The sequence below is a fragment of the Podarcis filfolensis genome (genome assembly GCF_964270895.1).
Source record: "Podarcis filfolensis genome assembly, chromosome: 10".
NCBI lineage: Eukaryota > Metazoa > Chordata > Lepidosauria > Squamata > Lacertidae > Podarcis > Podarcis filfolensis.
Genome location: NC_139612.1, coordinates 36680188 through 36701287, shown reverse-complemented (window position 1 = coordinate 36701287; position 21100 = coordinate 36680188). Strand labels below are relative to the sequence as shown.

Below are 21100 nucleotides of genomic sequence, written 5' to 3'. Positions count from 1 at the left end.
GGGTGTGGAGTGGTACTCAAATCATTTTTATCTCCAAATATTTTCTAACTTGCTCTTCTTCCTTTCATTGTGAAATCTCATTAATGCCAATTTTTGAGATTGGATACAGCATGTTTAAGTCTCACTGATTTGCTTTAAGAGAGTGATAGCCCACTCCTATGTATGTCTATACAGAAGTAAATGTCTTGGAATCATTGCACAAAGGTGCTTATGCATGGACAGTTAACCAATTGCATTACTCTAGTACAACCTTGAAACTATAGGTAGTCATGGGTTCTGCAAGCTTAATAGGGGTGGGAAAATCTGTGCATTTAGGTTTTTCTCCATTTCTCATTTTTTCAACCATAAGTTCTGTTATTCACATTTCTACATCATTTTTTTACTTCGTGAAAATTCATCAGCTAATATCTTTTTTTTTTTTATTAAATATTTATTGGTATTTTCAAAAAACACACAACAAACAAAAACAAAAAAAATAAACAAAATAAAAACAACACAAAAAAGCATATTCAAAACTAAACAGAAAAATAGAAAAAACACATACAGTTTCTGATACTTATTTTCCTCAACCTTATTTCTCAGACCTCCTCACACCTCCCCTTCTTGTATTCCAATTTAAATTGTCAATTCAGCAAGTCCTTAACTTATTTCTTCACCTTAACTTAAACATTTATTCTAACATACTGTTATTTTACTTTATTTCTTTTTTCCATTTCCTCCATTTATTTTTAACAGCCTTATTTTCACTTAATTTAAAAAAAAGAACAAAAAAACCAGTTTCACCTTATTGAAATTACTCATCAATACTTATACCTCATTAATTTATTCTTAAACCTTTTTCCTAAGGTCGACCAAAATTTCCCTTCCACGGTTTACCCAATTTCTTACCACTAACAAAATATAAAACAAATAAAGCAATGCAAATTATCCTTATGTACCCTTTGGATTCCCAACCTCCACCCACCCTTCTCCCGGTTCCAGTCCCCAACCAATATCCATCAGTCTTTATATTATTTATTTAGCCTGGAGATCTCAGGTCCGAGGCCCTTATGTCTCTCTCAGTTCCTTTCTGCCGGTCTCTTTGATAGACCTTGATGTTAAGCTCCAGGTCTCGGAGGGGCTCCGGCCCAACAGAATCGGTGTTACTTCTAGCCAGTCCTCCATACTTAAAAGCAAAAGCAAAGCCTATGGGGTATTCCAACTCTTGTTTCAAATTTCTTTCAAATCCAAATGTCCCCACAGCTCCAGCTTCCACCTTCAACAAATTTATAATCCTCAGGTCTTCAGATCTCCTCAAAAGAGGATCTCTCCATTTTCCAAATTCCCAATCAAACCAGGCTTTCCGCATCCAGTTTTTATTGTCCTTTTTTATCATCATGTCAGGCCTCATATTGTAGCTCTCCTTTGACTCCTGCAAACCTCCATCTCCTCCTTCGTTTTCTTCAAAAAGAACATATTGCTCCATCGTGTCTACGCTTTCGGTTTCATTTATTTGTTCAGTTGAATAGGCTTCCTGTTTCAAATCCTTATCAGACTCCAAGCTGTTGTTTACTGTCCGGTGTAATAGCGATACCTCTGTAGACAAAGCATCGTACTCATCTTGTAAGTTTCCCAAGAGAACCAGTGCTCTGTCCAATTCTGCTTGGAATTTAGACACTCCAGCCATTTTTGTAATGTAGTATCCTTGTTACCCCTCTAGGGGGATTTAATTCCTTAATCTTCCTTTCAGCTCAAAAACCAAAAGTCCAGTTATTTTGTATCAACCTTATTTTCAACAAGTTATCCCGAATAAACCAGCAAAAACAGCAGAAACAATGTTCTCTTTTTCCAGCTGACAACTAGCTGACTAGCAGCTCACTTGACAGCTGTCAAAATCTTCCATACAACAGGCTTTCTCATCGGACGTTCCCGGGTCTAGGGGGGGGTGTAGTTTCAGCTCCCAAAATTCTTTTTATCCTCCAGAATATCTTCTTATAATGTCCAAACCGTGAGGTCAGGATCTTTGTTAAGAAAAGCAAAAAACAGATTCTCTCGACCTTAGCTGCCCAGTCCTTTGCTTTAAGTTGTTTACAAAGAGGGGGGGGGGTGGACTTCCTTTTTAGCCCCTTCCCGCTCGTTCCAAATCCAGAATAAGAAATTTTTTAAAGTTCCAATCTCCGTATTACTCACGGGTTGATGTTTTAGGATCCAATCACTCTTAGAAGAAGTTGGCGCTCTCTGTCAATGGCTTGCGGCTTCACTCCGTAGGCGAGGGAGTACTCTCAGCACCACGCCTTACCCTGCCTCCGTTCCGAAGCCTTTAAAGAGGCTCCGTCGCGGATTGGGGGGGCGCAAATGGTGCCCGCCGAGTCTCTGTGTTCACAGGCATCCGCGCCTGTGATTTTAAGGGTCCCCGCTTCGCCGCAGCGGCCAGACCCAGACGCTACGGAGCCGATTCCCTCCGGAGCTCGGAGGGAATCCGCCATTAAACAGTGGCACCAACCCGGAAGTCCCCATCAGCTAATATCTCCTGATATGCACATGTTTGCATGCAGTTTTGCCTAAGATGCATGCTTTTACAAAGCAATTTCCCGTAACATGATGCATTTTAATGTTATTTTCACTAATATGTACATTGTTTGCACACTTCACCCTAGCATACACCCTAGTACACATTACTTGGCTGGAGAATTGCATTGCAAAATATGGAGAATTGCACATCCCAAAGGGTGGCTGTTTCAGTGTATGTGTTGCTTTGTAAAGCTTTAATTCAGTAGTTCATCTTTAAATGCAAACTGAATCAGATTTCTCCCCCTTCCCTAGAATTTACACCTCAGAATAAAAGTATAACATTATTTGGTGATGTTTATTGTACCTTGGAACAGACCTAGACAGCTAGATTCTTTGTTGTTGCGGCTGCAGAAGTCCTAAGAATGTACACTTTCATTACTGACCCAACCTACCTACTCTCAGTTCAACAATACACCAGACTCAATGCCTGTAGTCCCATTGCTCCCAGCTGCTTGAGACAATGCGGAAGAATGTCAGCCGCATATTGTCTATTGAATTCACGTGAAGATGAAATCCAGGCCACGGTCTGACTCCTGAGTATATATCTGAATAAAACCTATCCATATTTCAATTTTTAGCCATGGGAGTGACCCGTGGGGGAGCATCCTGTATCTGACGGTTTGTAATGTAGAAAGCAGCCAAGAGCAGTCCCACTCCTTCATATCTGTGTCTTCTTACCGCCCAGCCCCAATCAATTATACATTACGAACCTGAACTAAAATAGGTTTGGAGTATCTGCCAGTAGCCAGACACTCGCTGGCTGGGAATTAGTGTTTTCTCGTCCAGCACAGTGAAAAGGTTCCATCACATCACAGGTGCATATTGTTACATGATCCCCAAACCCCTCAGCAGTGAGAAGTTCCAGGGGCAGCACTACCAGGTTTCATTTCCTCTTGATGAGAAAGAGCACTGGAGACTTAAAGTGTCTCTGTAATATTTGCTTTATTTACAAATATATAAGCAGAGCAGGCAAATAGCCATTCCTGCAAAGTAGAAGAACCCCCAGAGAAAAACCAGGATAACCTGCCAAGGTGACAACGGTTTCATTGCATATTGTGATTGTGGTTTTTTTTAAGGTTTGTTACTTGTGAGCAGTATCTTAAATAAATAACAGATGCTAAGTTTCTACTTCAATTGCAAAAAAATGTCACATTGCTGTATATATCTGCCTCCTCCCCTCAGTTGGAAGTGTGTCATGTTCTCCACACAGACATGAGTGTCACATTCCAAAACACAGAGAGGCTCCTGATCACCAGGAGACAATCTCCTAATTGGAAGCTCCTATTGTTGAAACTTGAAGAAATTGCCCTGGGCTGTTAAGCAGTATTCTGCCTAACAAAGTATTGCTCTGTCAGTAGCCATAACGGTATCCTTGCTTTGTTGAATTAATTTGACATCGGAGTTTAAGCCAACACAGGGGAGGAAAAATGGAGTGACAGCACAACCTGAGGCTTGGTAGAGGCCCTGATCCATCTCGAGGGAAGAGCTATTGACATCACATTTTAGCTCATGGGAGGAGACTCTCAAATCAGCCTGATTCACCAAATTATTTGGCCATCATCCAAAGTCAATGCATATCTCTAACATTTATCTTCTCAAAGGTTAGAAAAATAATATTTTCATTAAGCATCTTGCCTGGTTATTAGGACAACATAAAATCATTAGGGATGTGGTGTTCAGACCTCTAGACAAGAGGCTTCTTTTTATTATGCAGTACAGTGATACCTTGGTTTAAGAACAGCTTATTTTATGAACAACTTGGATTAAGAACACTGCAAACCCGGAAGTAGGTGTTTGGGTTTGTGAACTTTGCCTTAGAAGCAGAACATGTTTCACTTCCTGTTGAGTGTAAATTGAGTCCCCTGCTGCTATGGGAAAGCACACCTTGGTTTAATAACACTTTGGTTTAAGAACAGACCTCTGGAACGGATTACATTCATAAACCAAGGTCCCACTGCACCAAGCCAGTTCTGTCTCTCTTTCTAATTAGTGGGACAGGAGAGCTGAAAATAATGCCAATATATTTCACATCTGGCAACCAATGTGTCCCTTTGGTTTCAGATAGTACATGAGTAGACGAGTATAAAAAGCCTGGGACACAATTTTTTTTTGTAGGGGAGGGAGACCCCATAGCAATTAGAGTTATTAACAGTTAATATGTATTCTGGTTTTACTAATAGAATCCATGTCAATCTTTAGACTTCTTTGTTAACAGAAAGCCAACATTCCTGTGGATGCCATCATTTCATTTCAATATATCATAAGAGTTGTGCATCAAACGCAGGGAAAGGCCATTGCTCAATGACAGAGCTTCTTCTTTGCATGCAGAATGTTCCAGGTACAACCTGGGGCATTTCTAGGTAGGCCTGGGAGAGACTCCTACCTGGAATTCTGGTGAGCCACTACCAGTCAGTATTGACAACAATAAGCTAGATGAACCAATGATCTGATTCAGGATAAGGCAATTTCCAATATTACAGTGTTTATATGTCAACCTCAGATTCACACCATAAAGGGAGACTGAGGAGGCAGTTTTATAATTAAATGACTAAGGCGGTTTCTCTCTCTCTCTCTCCAAGATGATGCTTCATTTTATAAATATAATTTAATATAAATAAAAATATTAGTTACAGTATTGAATATATCTTGTATTGTTACTGCCAAGGCCTTCACAACGAATTCATGAGAGTAAATATGTCTGGAAAACTTATTTTCTTTACATGGGCAACAGAAGAGTGAATGTTAAGTCCTGAATCATCTGGGGTTTGAGTCTCAGATCTGAAGCCAGGAAACCACTTTAAAGTTAAGACAGTCTTGGCCCATGGAAATGTAAACTGGTTTGGTGTGTTCTGCTAGTGCTTAGTAGCCATCAACATTGAGCGCCCAAAAAAGGCTTGTTTATTTTACTCCATATTGCTTGAAGGTTGAACTGAAGCAAATCTCAGCTGAGCTAAACAGGATTGTGTACACTGGAGCTTACATGCTAAATCAAAGGTCAATTTTGTTCTTGTCAGTTCCACAGCTATCTGTTCTAAGGGAGATTTTTGTTATATCTAGAAATGTCTCTATCTTACGGCCTGAATATACATTTACCTAAGTTAAGTTACTCTTTGGAAGAAATAAAGGATTGTAGTGGGAGACTCTGTAGATCAGCTACTTGGTAAATTCCTGTCCTGGGAAATAGTCACTTTCTTGGGAGGTTCACAACACAGTAGTGTTCTGGACCACAGATTGATCTGGGATTATCAGGTAAACAGCTGTAGTGCAGGCTGTCTTTTAACAACTTTGATTGGTTCACTGTTTCCACCTGATCTTGGAATACATGGCTACTTTCATTCATTCTTCAGTGGCCCCAAGGCTAGACCACGGTAATTTGTTCTACATGGCCCAGAAACTGCTCTCTAGTTGCTGAAAGATTAAGTGGGTGACATCATATTATATTTATTCCAAAACATCTGCACTGGTTGTTATCAGTGTGTTTCTAGGCTAAGTTCCATGTGATGGTTTTGACCTACAAAGCCTTCAACAGTCTGTAGCCTGAATATCTTAGGGAGCATCTAATCTGTAGGACAGTCTTCCCCAACATGTGGCCTTCCAGATGTTTCAGACTACAGCTCTCGGCAGCACCGGTCAGCATAACCAATGGTGAAGGATGAGTTATAATCTAATGGCCTCTGGAAGGCTGTACGTGGAGGGCAGCAGAATGGAGAAAACTACCTTATTACTTCCTCCTCCTCTTGTATACAATCTTCCTTAATATATATATATATATATATATATATATATATATATATATATATGCAAAGCGATTTCCCTTATCTTTCGTGTGCCATTTTTACTAATACATGCATTTGAATGCACACTTTACCCTAGTACATTCATTTCTGTACCCATTACTTAGCTGGAGAACTGCTTTGCAAAATTCAGAGAAGTGCCAAATTTTGAAGGGTGCTTGTGTTTCAGTTCTTTTTTTTGGAAGGTGAAAATTGGGTTGGTTCACCTTTAAATGTGAACTGAATGGGAATCCCTCGCTCAAATCCCTACCTACATAACACCTGAGCAATAAGTACACTCTGCCTCCCTTTAAACAATAACCAAACCACAGTTACAAATACTAACTTACCACAGAGCCATAACAGGCAATGTGTAAGAATTACCATCACTTTTGAGTACCCTTTCTCTTCATGTGCAGTACTGTAGTTCTAAATCTAGATAGAGTCTTCAGCTAGCTATGATTTTGTCCAGTACATTGATCCAAAGGATAAGAGGTAGATAAAGCAGCTGCAGAGATTACAAAAAGCTCTAAAAGTGGTCTGACATCATCGTACATCTGGTGACAATAATGTTGTTATACCAAACATTGACCTCTTCTTTGGGTATCTATATTCTGAAGAGAGATGTGGCAGGAAGCTCAGAGAATGTGTGGACGTTTACAACCAAGGAAAATGCATGGCACTTTTAAGAAATACTTTAGAAAGCGCATGTATGTCGGAATAATGTAGAAAGTATCTTGGCCATGTGTGATCTTGGGCAAATGGAGAACAATAACTCACTTCATAACCCATGGAATATTATTGCAGCCAAACTGGAAAAGATATAAAATGCAGCTGCCTTGGCCACTGCATTGTGTAGAAGAACATCAGCAACAAGAACAAGGAAAAAAGCTGTGGATTATAGTTGAAGAAAAGTTGGAAGCTCGTGTACACTCTAGCAGGTCTAAAGTTGTGATGTCATACCTGGAGTCAGTTACTCATTTGACTGCATTAGCTGCCCAACACCCTATAAAAATTAGATACTATAACTAGTGATGAGTAAAGAATTGTTCCCACCAAGCAGAGCTTTTTTTTTTTTTTTAAGGCTAATAGCTTGGGGTTAGATTCCTCCCCCCCCCTCAGTTTCTCATTTATTCACTTAAGCTCAGTTCTCCACATTTCTGCATCAGTTTCTAATTGTTGATTTTCAAAAGTTCACACGCAAACTCATCAATTGAAATTTAAGCATGCGTTCCTCCTAAGGTTCACGCATACATATGTGATTTCTCCTAACGCAATGCATCTTTGTATGTTATTTTAATACACACTTCCTACCAATATACCCCTTTCTGTACACTTCATTTGGCTGAAGAATGGCATCAGATTTGGGGGTTGGACTGTATGACCCTAGGGGTCCCTTCCAAATCTACAATTCGATGGTTCTATGCTTTTTGCTTAACGTATTCCCCTACCCCCCATTTTTGGACATTGCAGATTCAGTCTCCACAAGTAACTTGAGGGTCATTCTATACATTATGGTTCCAATATGCAGAGGCTGCTCAGAAACACTTTTATGGATTGGCTTGTGCCTCTAAACACATCTGCAGGCTGCCTTTGCATGTTCAGGGGATAAGTCCTTCCAGAACACAAAATAATTGGGGGAATTTTAACTCAGATGTGCTAGGCCAGTGATGGGGAACCTTCTCAGCTTGAGGGCCACATTCTCTTCTGGGCAACCTTCCCGGCATTGTTGACCATTGGTGAGCAGGACCAGAGCTAAAGTGAACTAGGCAATGAATGTAAACATTTAACTTTGTACAGTAGGCTAGTTTCTACATAGACCCATCCAGATAAGCACGAGGCATTTTTACACGTTCCAAAAAGGCAAAAACACTCAAAGTGGATCAGTGCCAGTGTGGGGTGTCTGGTGAGGATGTTTGGCCTAGAGAGAATCCCAAGGATGAGGCAGAAAGGCCTGGGGAAGGGACTGTATTTGGTTCCCCACCATTATGCTAGGGCAACTGATTTCCATGGTGACCCTGGCTCTATTCTGCCAGAAGACATGCTACTGTCACTCCAGGATTGCTGCTCCAAAACAGCATGCTAACCAAACTACATGGAAGCCAAGCATGGGTAATGCTTTAATCATTTAGTCCGCATAGTGGCATGCCCTCATAAGGTACTTGGCAAACAACAGAGATGAGTCTATTTACTGGAATTAAAGTTTTATTGAAATAATATAATAAAACAGCAGCTTCATTTGTTCACTATGAAAGGCTTCCCAGAAGAGAGGCTGGGAGAGAAGGTGGGGTGAGTTGCAGGATGACTTCTGGCTTCACAGGAGATGGAGGGGGGGGGGAATATGTTGCAGTGCAGCTCAATGAAGGAAGGGGAAAGAGCTTTAAAGAGGAAAAGAGAAGCATATTATTACTTTTTTAAGAGTCTGTCTGAACACTTGTGAAAGGGGTGATGATTCAGCTGGGAGCTCACAAGTGTAGGAAGAGGGAGGGGAGACTGAGGGAGAAGGAGAAGCATGAATGGAGAAGGGGGTGGAGGCATCCGAAACTGGGGAAGGAGAAAGGAATCCTGTGGAGAACAAGAAGCAGTTGTGGTGTGCTAAACAATTTATAGCTTCAAAACACTTACAAGAGAATTGGATGGTTCTGGGAAGGTGATAAAAGTCAGAGGGACTGCATGTAACAGCAACTGCATAGCAAGAGATGTATGGGGAGCAGGGCTCTACCAGAGGACTATAGTTTGTATACATACTGGGTTATATCCAGACTAGGGCAATTCCAAACTGTCACTATTTTTGAGTGGGACTCAGTCACAAAGTGGCAGATTTAGATTGCACAATTACAGTTTAATGGGAGATCTTGCACAACAAATCTGCTTCCCCCAAAGTTCAGACTTTTTGTAATAAAGGAAGTGATGGGCAATTGCATTGGAGTCACTTGCTGGACCTGTCATCATCTAACATTTCCATAAACAAATCAGGATGAATGCTCACTAATAGCCAAGGTGATCTAACCTTCCAACAAATGAATCAAGGTGAATGCTCAGTAAACAGGTCATCTGGAAGCACCTTAAGCTGGTTGGTGTTTGTTCCCATTGAAATCCCTGGGACTTAAGTCATGAATACCCTACCAGTGACAGACCTTGGGGTCTCACATTTCAGTGGCGCCCTGTGTGATGGCAACATTCAGCATCCCCTGTCTCTCACTCTCCATTCTAAATAGTAGTTGTGGTGTCCCTTGCAGGGCCCTTCAGGCTCTGCGCCCAGTGTAACAGAATTGGTTGCACTCGTCTAAATCCACCTCTGACCCCACTGATTTCAATGGAACCTACATTCAACTAATTTACTCTCAAAACAAGTCACTGGCCTTAAGCCAGGAAGACATTCTTAGTAACATTAAAGTCTACTGGTATAAACATACAGGATTGGACATATATTGCAACAAAGAATATATGCAGAAAGTAGAAGAGTCACATTCTGCTTCCACTACATCTTCCAATTGGGTTGGGGTGAAACTCTAGAGCAAAGGGATTTATGATGTCATGCTTTTGTGCCAAACTTTACTACCAAAATACAGCATACAAAGCATACCTTTCCTTTACCAGTTACACGCATAATTCTTTCAAAGTTACCACCACCCTGTGATCACAGGAAGCTCTCTGCCTAAATATCACTGAATACGCAGACATGATGCTTTAAATATTTAGCCCATATTGTACAAAGCTCTTAAAAAAGAAGTACTAAAGGAAGAATAATAATAAAAAAAAATCTCAGGTTTCACTTCTATTTTTCTTCCCATGAAACTTTACACATCAGTCATAAATTGTATATCCACCGCATTCTTTTATCTTCTTTTTCTATAGCCAGTCAAAATAAGCAAGCATTTTAATTATGAAAGCTGCAAGCAACCCAATCATCTCCTGATGGAGAAAGAAAAGCAAGTGACATTTGTATAATTATATGAAATGTGCTATGATCATGGCTGGATCATAGCCGAAACCCGAAACTGATTGCCCCCAATGTGGGTTGAGTGTAATGGGAAAGAGCATGTGTGTTATAATTTCAATGCATGCAAAAAGCTTGAAATGATTCCTAGGCAAATGGCAAAAAGGTAAATTCTTTCAAAATAAATTATTGTTCAGTGTTTCCACATCTGTACCAATTAAGAAAGTGGGAGAGTTCCCTATCCACTAAATAAAGTCCCATGCTGTTTGCATGGAAATGTGCCTAAACAGCAGATCCCCAGAATGGGTACAAGCTGCTGGACTGGTGGTCTAAGTGGAATATTCAGCCAGTCTGCATCCATCAGCAAAGGCAATTTGCCAGCAACATTTCTGAACACAAGATTCAATCTAGTATAAAGCAGAGGGAAATAAACTTTCTCCATATTCATTTTTTTAAAAGATGAAGAAAATAACAGTATAAAAATATGGTGCAAAAATATTTCTAACAGTAATTGAAAGAATTGGGCTACAATCCTATGTCCACTTACCTGGGTGTAAGCTCCATAAATCTCAATGGGCCTTTCTTCTGAGTATACATGTACAGGATTGCACTGTTAGACACAAGTAGAATACGGTACGTGGAAATAGCTACATGTTTTATCTCTGTTGTTGTTTTTTTAATTACACCTAGACCACTGGAAAATGACTGATTATCAGTGTTTCACTTGATTTCCTCAGTAAATGAGGGTGTAACAGAATACCATAGGATAGGATGAATCAGTTATGTATTGTACGTGGTTTGGTGTGGTCAACTTGCTATTTTGCTGGTTCACTGAGACATTTTATTCCATACATTTCTAGTAAGAGATCATCTGAAAACCTCACCAAATCAAAAATCATATTTCTTTTCAAATTTAATTCTGTTATAATCTGTGAAGCCCTTATATTAAAATGGCATCTTATATTAGGCAAAAACCTGGACACAAGACATTTTTTAGCTCAATCTGAAGTTTTCATTGGCAGAATGCCTTGATGATCATAAGCATTCCTTCCCCCTAATTTCAGGACTCAAAAATATTCTTGTAAAGTCAACTGCAGACAAACAAATATCCTGCTGGCATAGTGGAGTGATCTGAAAATGTGTTTAATCCACTCTTAGATATTCTCCAGGACAAGAAAAGGTATGTTACGTTCACATATAATGGGTGGAAAACCTCTTAAATTAATTCACTCAGTTGTTAAAATTAATAGATTTCAAACGGTAAGATTATATTTTTAGATCATGGTGATTTTGTCAAGTTTTGCAAGGGCAGCATGCTTGATTTCCTTTGAACTTGAGGCATATTTGTGATATTTGCATTACTTACAGATCTTCAAGGAAAGTAGATGTTGTTGCTGCTGTTGTTCCTACACACTTATAAACCACTTAAACTTTTCTAAGTAGTGTACATGTATGAGAAGATAAAAGGGTCCCGGCTGTGTCTCTCCAGCCTCTCAGAAGTCAAGGACTACAAAATAAGGCTAGGACTCTGTAACCAACCAGCTAGACAACCAACCAGGCCCTCCTGGTAGATGGAGCCTACCACACACCAGATCTGGTCAGCCTACATGAAGCTCTAGCTCTCTGCAGTGACAACACCTTTGGAATCTGTCCTAGTAGGATCTCTTGGAGCTGTCCAAGGTACCGTATGTTTTCTGACGGACTGTCACATTTGTTTGGACCAACCTGCTTCCCCAGTGAGCTTCACAACTGAATCTTCTTCTCTCTCTCTCTCTCTCTCTCTCTAACACACACACACACACACACGCACACACACCCTGCTTCTTCTCAGTAGAAGGGAATTGTCACTTTCCATGAACTCTGATAGGTCTCTTGTTCAACAGCACAAGAGATTTCCCACCATCTCCTAACCACCATCTCCCACTGAGAAACTTCATCCAACCGTTCTGACCTGTGAAGCAGTGACCTGCCTAAGAGTGTTAAATATTTCCCATCAGAGTTCTGTGAACAGGACTTTCCTACAGGTTGTCCTGAGGCAATTCTACCCAGCCAGAGCCTTGGACTTGGCAAAAGTGTATGAATAGCCTAGTGCTATGTTACCATGGGAACTAATTGTTAGATCATTTTCCTTAAGTTGTCTGAATGGCTAGGAAATGCCTGAAAGGGGACAAATGTCAGACGTTCTTCCACCACAGCAAAGAACATCTCTGTGTGAAAAGAGACTGAAAGAGACAGAACTGAGCATGGCCTCAGTAAGTTTATGAGGCCAATGAAAATTTGAGGTGCCATATACTTTGATGTTTAAGCTAAGCTTTCCCCTCTGTAACAATTATAATAAATAAACATAAGTATTGCCAAATACCAATAATCCTCCAGCGACCTCCTGCCACAAAGGGCACCAAACCTGGGTAAGCAGAATGCCCCAGGTAGGAGTGTGTATTGCCTCTGTGTGTACCCTGAAAAAGGAGATGAATATGGTTAATTTTGGACAGACTTTCACATTTCTAGGTCAGACCACACCATTGACAAGGTGTGTTGAAGTGCATCAGGAAGTCTCCAACTTTCCAGTCAGTCCCCCCCCCCAAAAAAGTTAAATGCTTTGTATAATCTCCCCACTTCTTTTATGAAAAATAAAACCAAGCTGACTAGGAAAGGAGGGAGCTAGAGAGGTGATGAGATTTTCTGACTGGCAGGTTTACCTTTTAATTGCAGGTTTAATCGCAGATTTACTTTTTAATGCACACTCTCTCTCTTGTCATAACTCTGCTTTAAATTTCTATCAGGTTTTACAATCCCAGTACAAGATTTAAAATTTGGGATTGCACTCTTGCATCGTTATGCTCATAAATGTTCATTTGATCAATGAGCTGTACATGAATGCAACTCTGCAATCATGACTGCACAGGTTTATTGCCAAGCATCACCAGTTCATCTCTGGGGCTCATGCTCAGACAAGGGCATATCCCATATATTTCAATATCAGTGACAGCTCAGTGTTCCCTGAAGTGAAACTGGCAAGCTCCCTTGCTGAGGTAAGGCCTTAGGACTTTACTGTTAAAAGTTAGAATCTGCATAAGCTTCAGTGATTTCATTGAGTATAAGAATGCATGAGTCAGAATTGTAGTCTGAGGGTGTCAGGCAGTGGCAAGATTAGCCATTAATAGGGATTGGGAAGAAATTATTTTCAGGTAGTATTTCAAGATAAACCCAATACACACTTCCTGAAACAACATGAGACACAAAACGCAGCCATCTTTTGAAATTTGCACTTCTCTGAATGTTACTGTGTAATTCTCCAGCCACTTAATGCATACAAAAATGAATATACATGGGTAAAGTTTGCATAAATGACTCAGAAGCTTCAACTGGTCCAAAATGAAGCAGCAAGACTGCTGGCTGAAGTGCCACTTAGATTACATATAATAATTGTTTTAAAACAGCTGCATTAGGAGCCAGTTCTTTTCCAGGTCCAACTAAAGGTGCTCACATTAGTGTTTAAAGCTAGAGTAGGCTTGGAACAGGTGAGGGTCACCTGCCTCATCAAGTCCAGATGCTGCAATCAGCATGCAAAGTACAAAAACGCAGCAGAGCTAAGGTGCAGTGTCTGCTCAACTGACTGTGTTAATGGACCTCAACTTAGATGTCCTAGGAGCTCTGCAGGACTGTGCTTTGGTTTGAACACATAGATTGGCCCAGGGCTGGCGACCTGATGTTCTGACTTACCACTGGGTAGGCCAAGGGTTCAGGACAGGCCCTCACATTAAGTTGGGTGGTATAAACTAACCTAAGCAATTACTGGCATTCCAGAAGGACAGAAAATGTAATTTATTTAATTCTATTTCTGCACTGTGGGGAGAGTGCGCTTTTTGGATTTTCTTTCAGAGCTTTTAAGATGTCCTGGGTCATTTCTGCATATATTAATTGCCTGTACCTTTATTGTTGAATTTTAGTTCATTTGGAACACTTTTTGGCTGTATCTGTTCTATACCTCTATCCTACCACTTTAAACAGTCATAGCTTCTCCTAAAGAATCCTGGGAATTGTAGTTTAAGGGTGCCAATAGTTGCTAGGAGACTGCTATCCCCCTCACAGAGCTACAGTTCCCAGAGTTCCCTAGGAAAAGAGATTGACTGTTAAACCGATCATGGAGGCTCACATTTGCTATGTCTCCATTTAAAATATCCTGAATTCTTACTTTACCAACCATGGTGAGCTGCTCTTTTTAGAAACCATGCCTTAAAACCTTAATAATGACATCTTGACATGGATTGTGAACCAAAGCTGTTTTGAAATTGAACCACCACCTCCCCAGTCACTTCCGTCTCTTTAAAGAAGGATGCAAATAGGAGCAATTTTGAACATCACATCTCCTTTAAAGCTTTTGATCATGAAGTTAGCTTGAGTGACTCACAGTACAAAATCCCTTGAAATTGAAGATAGATGGTCGAATGGTGTATCTAAGCATGACCCAAACAAGAATACTGTAAAGAAAAGAAAATCACTTCGTGTGATGGGGAGAGTATTGTTGAATTGTTCAAATGCTTTCGGGATCAACTGTGCAATCCTGTGCATATTTACCGTACTTGGAAGCAGGTCTCCCTGTGTTCAATCAGGGCTTACGTCCTGATAAGTGTGTTTAAGATTACAGCCTGAATTACCGATTTTTTTAGCTTCTCTATACAGCATCTCTTTAAAGATATTCTTTCAATTGCTGTGTTGAAAGAATTCCCATTCAAAACATAAAGATTTTCTGGGTAGACAGAATAAACGTATGCACGATTTTAGAGGGATATAGATCATCTAAACAAGATTCTCTTTTTACTGTGAAAAGGAAAGTGTGTGTGTGAGAGAGAGTGCCTTCTAAAACACAGGAAATGAAAGCAGTGGACTTTCAACAGAAGACCTCTGATAGTTTCTTATAATTGCTTTTTTGCTATTGCTTCTTTTATCAGCAGTTTCAAAGAAGGTCAAAATGCATGTATTTTGCACAATAGTACCAACAATTAAGCCACAGGATACCGAAAGGTGATTGGCTTATCATCTGAAATTTTAGGTCTGTGTTTATAGTGGTACAGCATCAGGGCAGGCTTGAGGGTCAGGGAAGGGGAGTTGCTTAGGGGTCAGCAACCTAAGGCCCATGGCCCAGTAGCGGCCCACAAGGCTTGTCTGTCTAGCCCATGGCAACTCCTGCTGCCCCCCACCGCCACCACCCATGCCAGAAATAATGTGTGCGCATGTGCACGGGCACTCCTCCGACCCAGATGTGCACTGGAAATAGCATGTGCACACGTGTGAGGGATGGAGAAGCGCAAATGCGCATGCGCACACACTATTTCCAGTGCACTTCTGGGTCGGAGGAGCACCGGAAATAGCATCTGTGCATGTGCACTCCTCCAGCCTGGAAGAGCACACATGCGCAACGCTCCGGCCCATCCTCCGACGGACGGAGCATCAACTTGTCCATCCTTCAATAAGGTTGCTGACCTCTGCTGTAGTCTATAGCAATTCCATTTCTCTCTCCAGGCTCTCCGTCCGTCCATTGTGTGTGGGGGGATGTCTAAAGCATGGGCTGGCAAACTAAGGCCCATGGGCCGGATCAGACCCAGTTGCCTTCTAGATCCAGCCCGCGGATGGTCTGGGAATCCAGGCAGCCGGGCATAGCACACAAGCACGATGGTTTTTGCGACTCAGCCAGGCTTGGGGGTCAAAAGTGAGGCGGGCGGCTGCTCCTTCTCTATCCGTCACACGTGCACAGCAGTCTTTTCTTCTGGGGTGGGGGGTGGGGAAGAGGGAAAAGGAGCCACGGTTTGGATTTCCACCATGGAGCTGCTGGCGACTGATCTCAGAAAGGGCAGTTGCAGCGGCAGGGGCTCAGAGGCACCTCAGGAGCAACACCTGCCAGTGTCTGTGATGGTGGTGCTCCCCACCAGAAGAAGCGGGGAGCACCTGGGTGGCTGCACTCGGAAGCAGTTCCGCTCTCTGCTGGGGAGGCCGCTTGTTAGCTACACGGTGTGAGTCATGGAAAGGTAAATAGCCACCGCTGCCTCGTCTTCCCTCACACGGGTAAAAGAACCTTTTTCCTTGAGCAGCACCAGCCTGACTTAGCGTGGCCAATGGCTTTTCCCTTCACCCACGCATGCGCGCACACTCTCCAGGGCTGACAGGAATGGCACACTTACCTCAGCCCCCAACCCCCACCCCACCTTACGAGAGAAATAATAACTGTCAATGCGTAAAACGCAAAGGAAGCAGCATGGGTGTATGAGGGAACACCCCCCCCCCAAAAAAAAGAATCACATTTGGGCAACGTTGGGGTCAGTCCCAATAAGGGTTTTTGCCAAAAAAATGCAGGTCATAATCATGGCAACATATAGTCTGGCCCCCCACAAGGTCTGAGGGACAGTGGACCGGCCCCCTGCTGAAGAAGTTTGCTGACCCCTGGTCTAACGGGTGTGTTTGGTACTGGTAAATCAGAACAGATTAGGGATTCTGTTGGTTTACCATCCACCTCTCTGTGTTGGATGAGTTTCAGTTGGTAAGGCTCAAGCATGTGGACAAGGTATGTGGATCAGTCAGGTTGATTGCTTGTGCTCTGGACTCTTGCCCCTCTCAGCTGATAAAATGTAGCAGGGCGAGGACAGCTGACTGGGCCAGGCAGGTGATTATTACCTCCTTGTGAGAGGGTGCTGGCATGCTTTAAGGAGGCAGTGGTAAAATCACTCCTCAAGAAACCCTCCCTGGATTTGGAAAATGCAGTTGCCAATCTCTTCTTGGACAAGTTATTGAGTGGGTGGTCACAGATCAGATTCAGGCACTCTTGGAGCAAACTGATTTTCTAGATCCATTTCAATCAGGGTTTAGGTCCAGTTTTGGCACAAACTGCTTTGGCCACCCTGTTTAATGACCTCTGTCAGGAAGGAAGCAGGGGAAATGTGTCCCTATTAATTCTCAATCTCTTGGTGGCTTTCAATACCATCAACCATGATATCCTTTTGGAGCGACTATCTTTGGGGGGTGGGGGTGGCACTGTTTTCCAGTGGTTCTGGTCCTACTTGGATAGTCATTTCCAAAGGGTGATGTTTGGAGAGTGCTCTTCAACCCCATGGAACATTCAATGTGGGCTTCCTCATGTGTCTTTGGGAGGCGGCAGGGGGGTATTGCTTTATTTTTTGTTTTTATATGTTTTATGTTCTCATTTTGTTTTGTTTTTTATGTTCTGAGCCACCCTGTGATCTTCAGAAGGATGGTATATGAATTTAATAAATAAAATAAAATAAATACTGCTGAGAGACCTATTTGAAATGGAATTTAAGCTTAACAACATTCAAGCTATATAAAAGGGAAGAAGTCTTTGAACTTTCACTTTCCCTAGAGTGGGCCTTTGATGACATAGGAACAGAACTGCAAGTAAATATTTTGAAATTTTGAATCACTGCCATAGTGACTCCCAACAGCGCTGTGTTTCTTCCACATGTACCATAAAGTATATTTCAGACAAAGCCTGCAGACATCCTTTTTCTTTCCCCTTTTCAAATGATTTAACATTGAGTTAAAGGAAAGAAATCCTAGATGCTGCAAGAACAAGAGAGAGGATTGCCAAGGGAAAGTGTAGTATCAGCCCTCCTTGCAGATACAGGCTTGTATCCAACGCTATAATTGCCACAGAGCTACAAGTCTCAGGATACAAACTCTCTTCCCAAGGAACTCTGGGAGTTGTAGCTCTGTTGGGAGGGTCAATAGGGAACTCCTAACAACTTGCATTAACAAACTACACTTTCCAGAATCGTTTTGGAGAAGCCATGACATTTTAAAGTGATATGATACTGATGTAAATGTATAGCGCAGATGGCGCCATGATGGTTGATTGCTCTCAGATCAATCACAAGGGAATCCATAGACAACCCTGCTACTTTCTATCAAACAAAAATAATTGTATTTTTTGTCTTCAGAGCACAGAGCTATATTCTGTCAATCTATAAAATAACCACATTTTCATCTTCGGAGCACAGAGCTTCCCAGGCTCATCTGTTACGAATAGCGAGGAATATGCCTTTGGGAATATGCCTATATCATCATGTCTTCTTTCCGAACCATATAACTCAGGATCCATTATAAAATGGTGCCTAAAATGACGATATGACATTCTCTAGCTGATGATAGCCATGAAGAAAAGTATTGTTTAGGTCTATACACAGAAGCTGATAGAATAGCAAACTGGCCTCATTCTCTATCTTCCTCTGTGCTACTATGTTGTAAAGGTTAGTAGACTTAGAAAGCCCTATTATAACAACATTCACTTGGCAGAACAAGGAAAGTCCATCAATTTCTCTGGTACTCTGGGAGGTTTTTCTCTTTCAAAGGTGTTGGAGCTGTGCTCCCCCCCCCCCCATGTTCCCCTTCCATTATACCACTACTTGCCAGTTCATCTTTGCGATATCCTAGGGACCTGTCTGACTTTCTGGCTCAACCCTTCACCAGTAATATCAAATAGTACTAGCATGGATTTGGGCTTGTCTGTTAAGTAGGAAAGAGCCCTGCCTACCAAGATTTGGACTGAATTTAGCTTCCAAACACGTCTGTTCAGCTCTTCTGCAGCAACTCTGTGAGATCAAGCTTCAACAGCTGTATCATTTTGTATTTTACAATCTCAGGGGAACCAAATTTGTGTATAACTCAAAGAGATCCAGTTCTAGTCACCTGTTTTCTGACATTTTGTGTGTGTGAAATGTGAAGGATTAACCCAAAAATAGTTTTCTGATCAGAAGAGCTGCTTAGTTAATTCTCCTGATATAAGAGGATCCATAATTTTGGATCTCAAAATAAAATTGTTTCAATTACAGTAATCAAAAAAGAAATGAATTTTTGCTGATAATGTTCCACCCATCTATGCCGTCAAGTAGTGCAATTTTGTGTGATTGAATCTTTTGATTCCAGGCTTTCCCCGTGTGTGTCAATGGGGTGGGGGAATGAATGGATGGTTTGTAGACTGCTGCCTTAAGCTTCTACTGTAAAAGAAAGGTAAGAAGCTTCTGAAATTATAAAATAAGATGTTATTCAATTCCTCTTGATGGTCTTGAAGAATTTAGTCCCCCACCCTTGGTCAGGAGTGGGGAGGTAGGAGAGCAATTTCCTTTCTCTGCTCCATCCTCACAATTAGGTTTAATTGGGATTTTTAAAAATAAAAATACTTGTTAAACATAAGCCCTCCCCCTGAACTCCTTCAGGACTAGATCCAGGGTGGACCAGGTGGTCTCCATGTTGGCCCAGGGTGGGTTAACCTGATTCTGGATTCCCAGATTGAGGTCATGTGGCAGATAGCACAGTCCTAGATTATAAACTGAGGAAATTTGTATCACAAGTTTGTTCTTTCCAAATATAGTTGGCACTGCTCATGAGAACAGATAATAACGGCAGATGTTTGGGAGATACTGCTCTGAGGAAAAATTTAAAATAGAACTTAACGGAGACTGGAAAACATAAGAACACTTAGGATCCTTCGTAACCAAGTAAATATACATGGGTTCGTTCTTTCTTTCTTTCTTTCTTTCTTTCTTTCTTTCTTAAAAAAGGCAAAGTTGGAACTGTTGTGACATTTTTTTTAAAGTTAGAGGCTCATAGCAGTAGCATTTTATTAAGAGCAGAGGAGTTACATATTAGGCAGGCATGCTCAAGTATATGCCTCTGATGAATTCACAATGTATTTACACAAAGCTGGTTATCTAATGTTCTATCTTGAATGACTGTTTGCATATCACTTCAGTCAGAGAATCAACATGAAATCCATGAATGATTATCTAGAGATTTTGGACAGTGTTGGGGGGGGGGAGAGATTCCAAGCGCTCGAATGCTCCATGAATATACAACACCTGCTACATTTGGGAGTGGAGGGGGAGAGAGAAGACATAAGAAGGGAAGAAGAGGTAATATTGCCACTCATTCTTAAAGTAGTTCATGAAATTCAAATTACTCCTTCTCCTTGCCCGCTCCATGGCACCAGTCAAGATACAGCCTTAATTAAATGCAAGTAGCCATATACTGTACTTTGAAGGTCAACATATTTTGCTTATGCCCAAACCCCAGTGAAGGTCAGAAGAAAGCATGCACATTTCTGTTCAACGATATGTATATAAATGGATAACAATTATGTGATTAGAATGTCCAGCATGAATTGCTTGTTTTCTTATCCCACCACATCTGAGGCTTTTTAGTTTTGAAAAAAAGGGTACATAATGTTGTGAAGAAGGTGGGCAGGGCCACCCACTAAATCTGAATGGTGGGAAATTCAGTATCACAAAAGCAGAGGACTTTTCATGAGTGGTGGCAATATTACCAGGCAGGATCGTTTTTTGTTGGGCATCATTTGTCTTGGTTGGGAACTTATCCCTGGGTAGAGGGTAGTAATACCCACTCCTTTGTTATAGACTAGCAGGGATGAGGTAGGCATAGGGAATGTTTGCCAGTATAGTTCCCATCCCAAATACCAGTTTAATTCATTATCTATTTCTTTATATATTCTTTTGGGAAGCTATGGCATTTCTACTCTGCTGTGATGGTCCACCCCAAATTTAAACTTTTGTCAAACGGTACAAAATAACACACCCTGGAGCTCCCAGAGAGCACCCAAAACCGTTTAGTCCACTTATGTGAAGATGACTCTAAATAAATGCATGCCAACTTGTACCAACCCCTTTAGACAATGCCCCAGTGGGAATCATCAATGAAAAGCTGAGCTCAAGTTAGTGACTACAAGCCAGATTGTACTCCTTGCTAGACACGCTGCCATATTGGTAGATGGCTTTGTGATCTATAGAAAGCATGGTTGTAGCAAATCAAAGAA

The 21100-nt window shown here is 41.4% G+C and overlaps 1 long non-coding RNA gene across 1 annotated transcript; it reads right to left on the bottom strand.

Moving 5' to 3' along the window:
- Window positions 1–8510: 8510 nt before the first annotated feature.
- On the bottom strand, window positions 8511–12348 carry LOC310743373. The gene is made up of 3 exons (XR_014538983.1): window positions 12215–12348; window positions 10811–10873; window positions 8511–8701 (listed from the first exon to the last, which is right to left on the bottom strand). It is a non-coding gene; the product is annotated as an uncharacterized lncRNA (long non-coding RNA).
- Between the last annotated feature and the right edge of the window lie 8752 nt (window positions 12349–21100).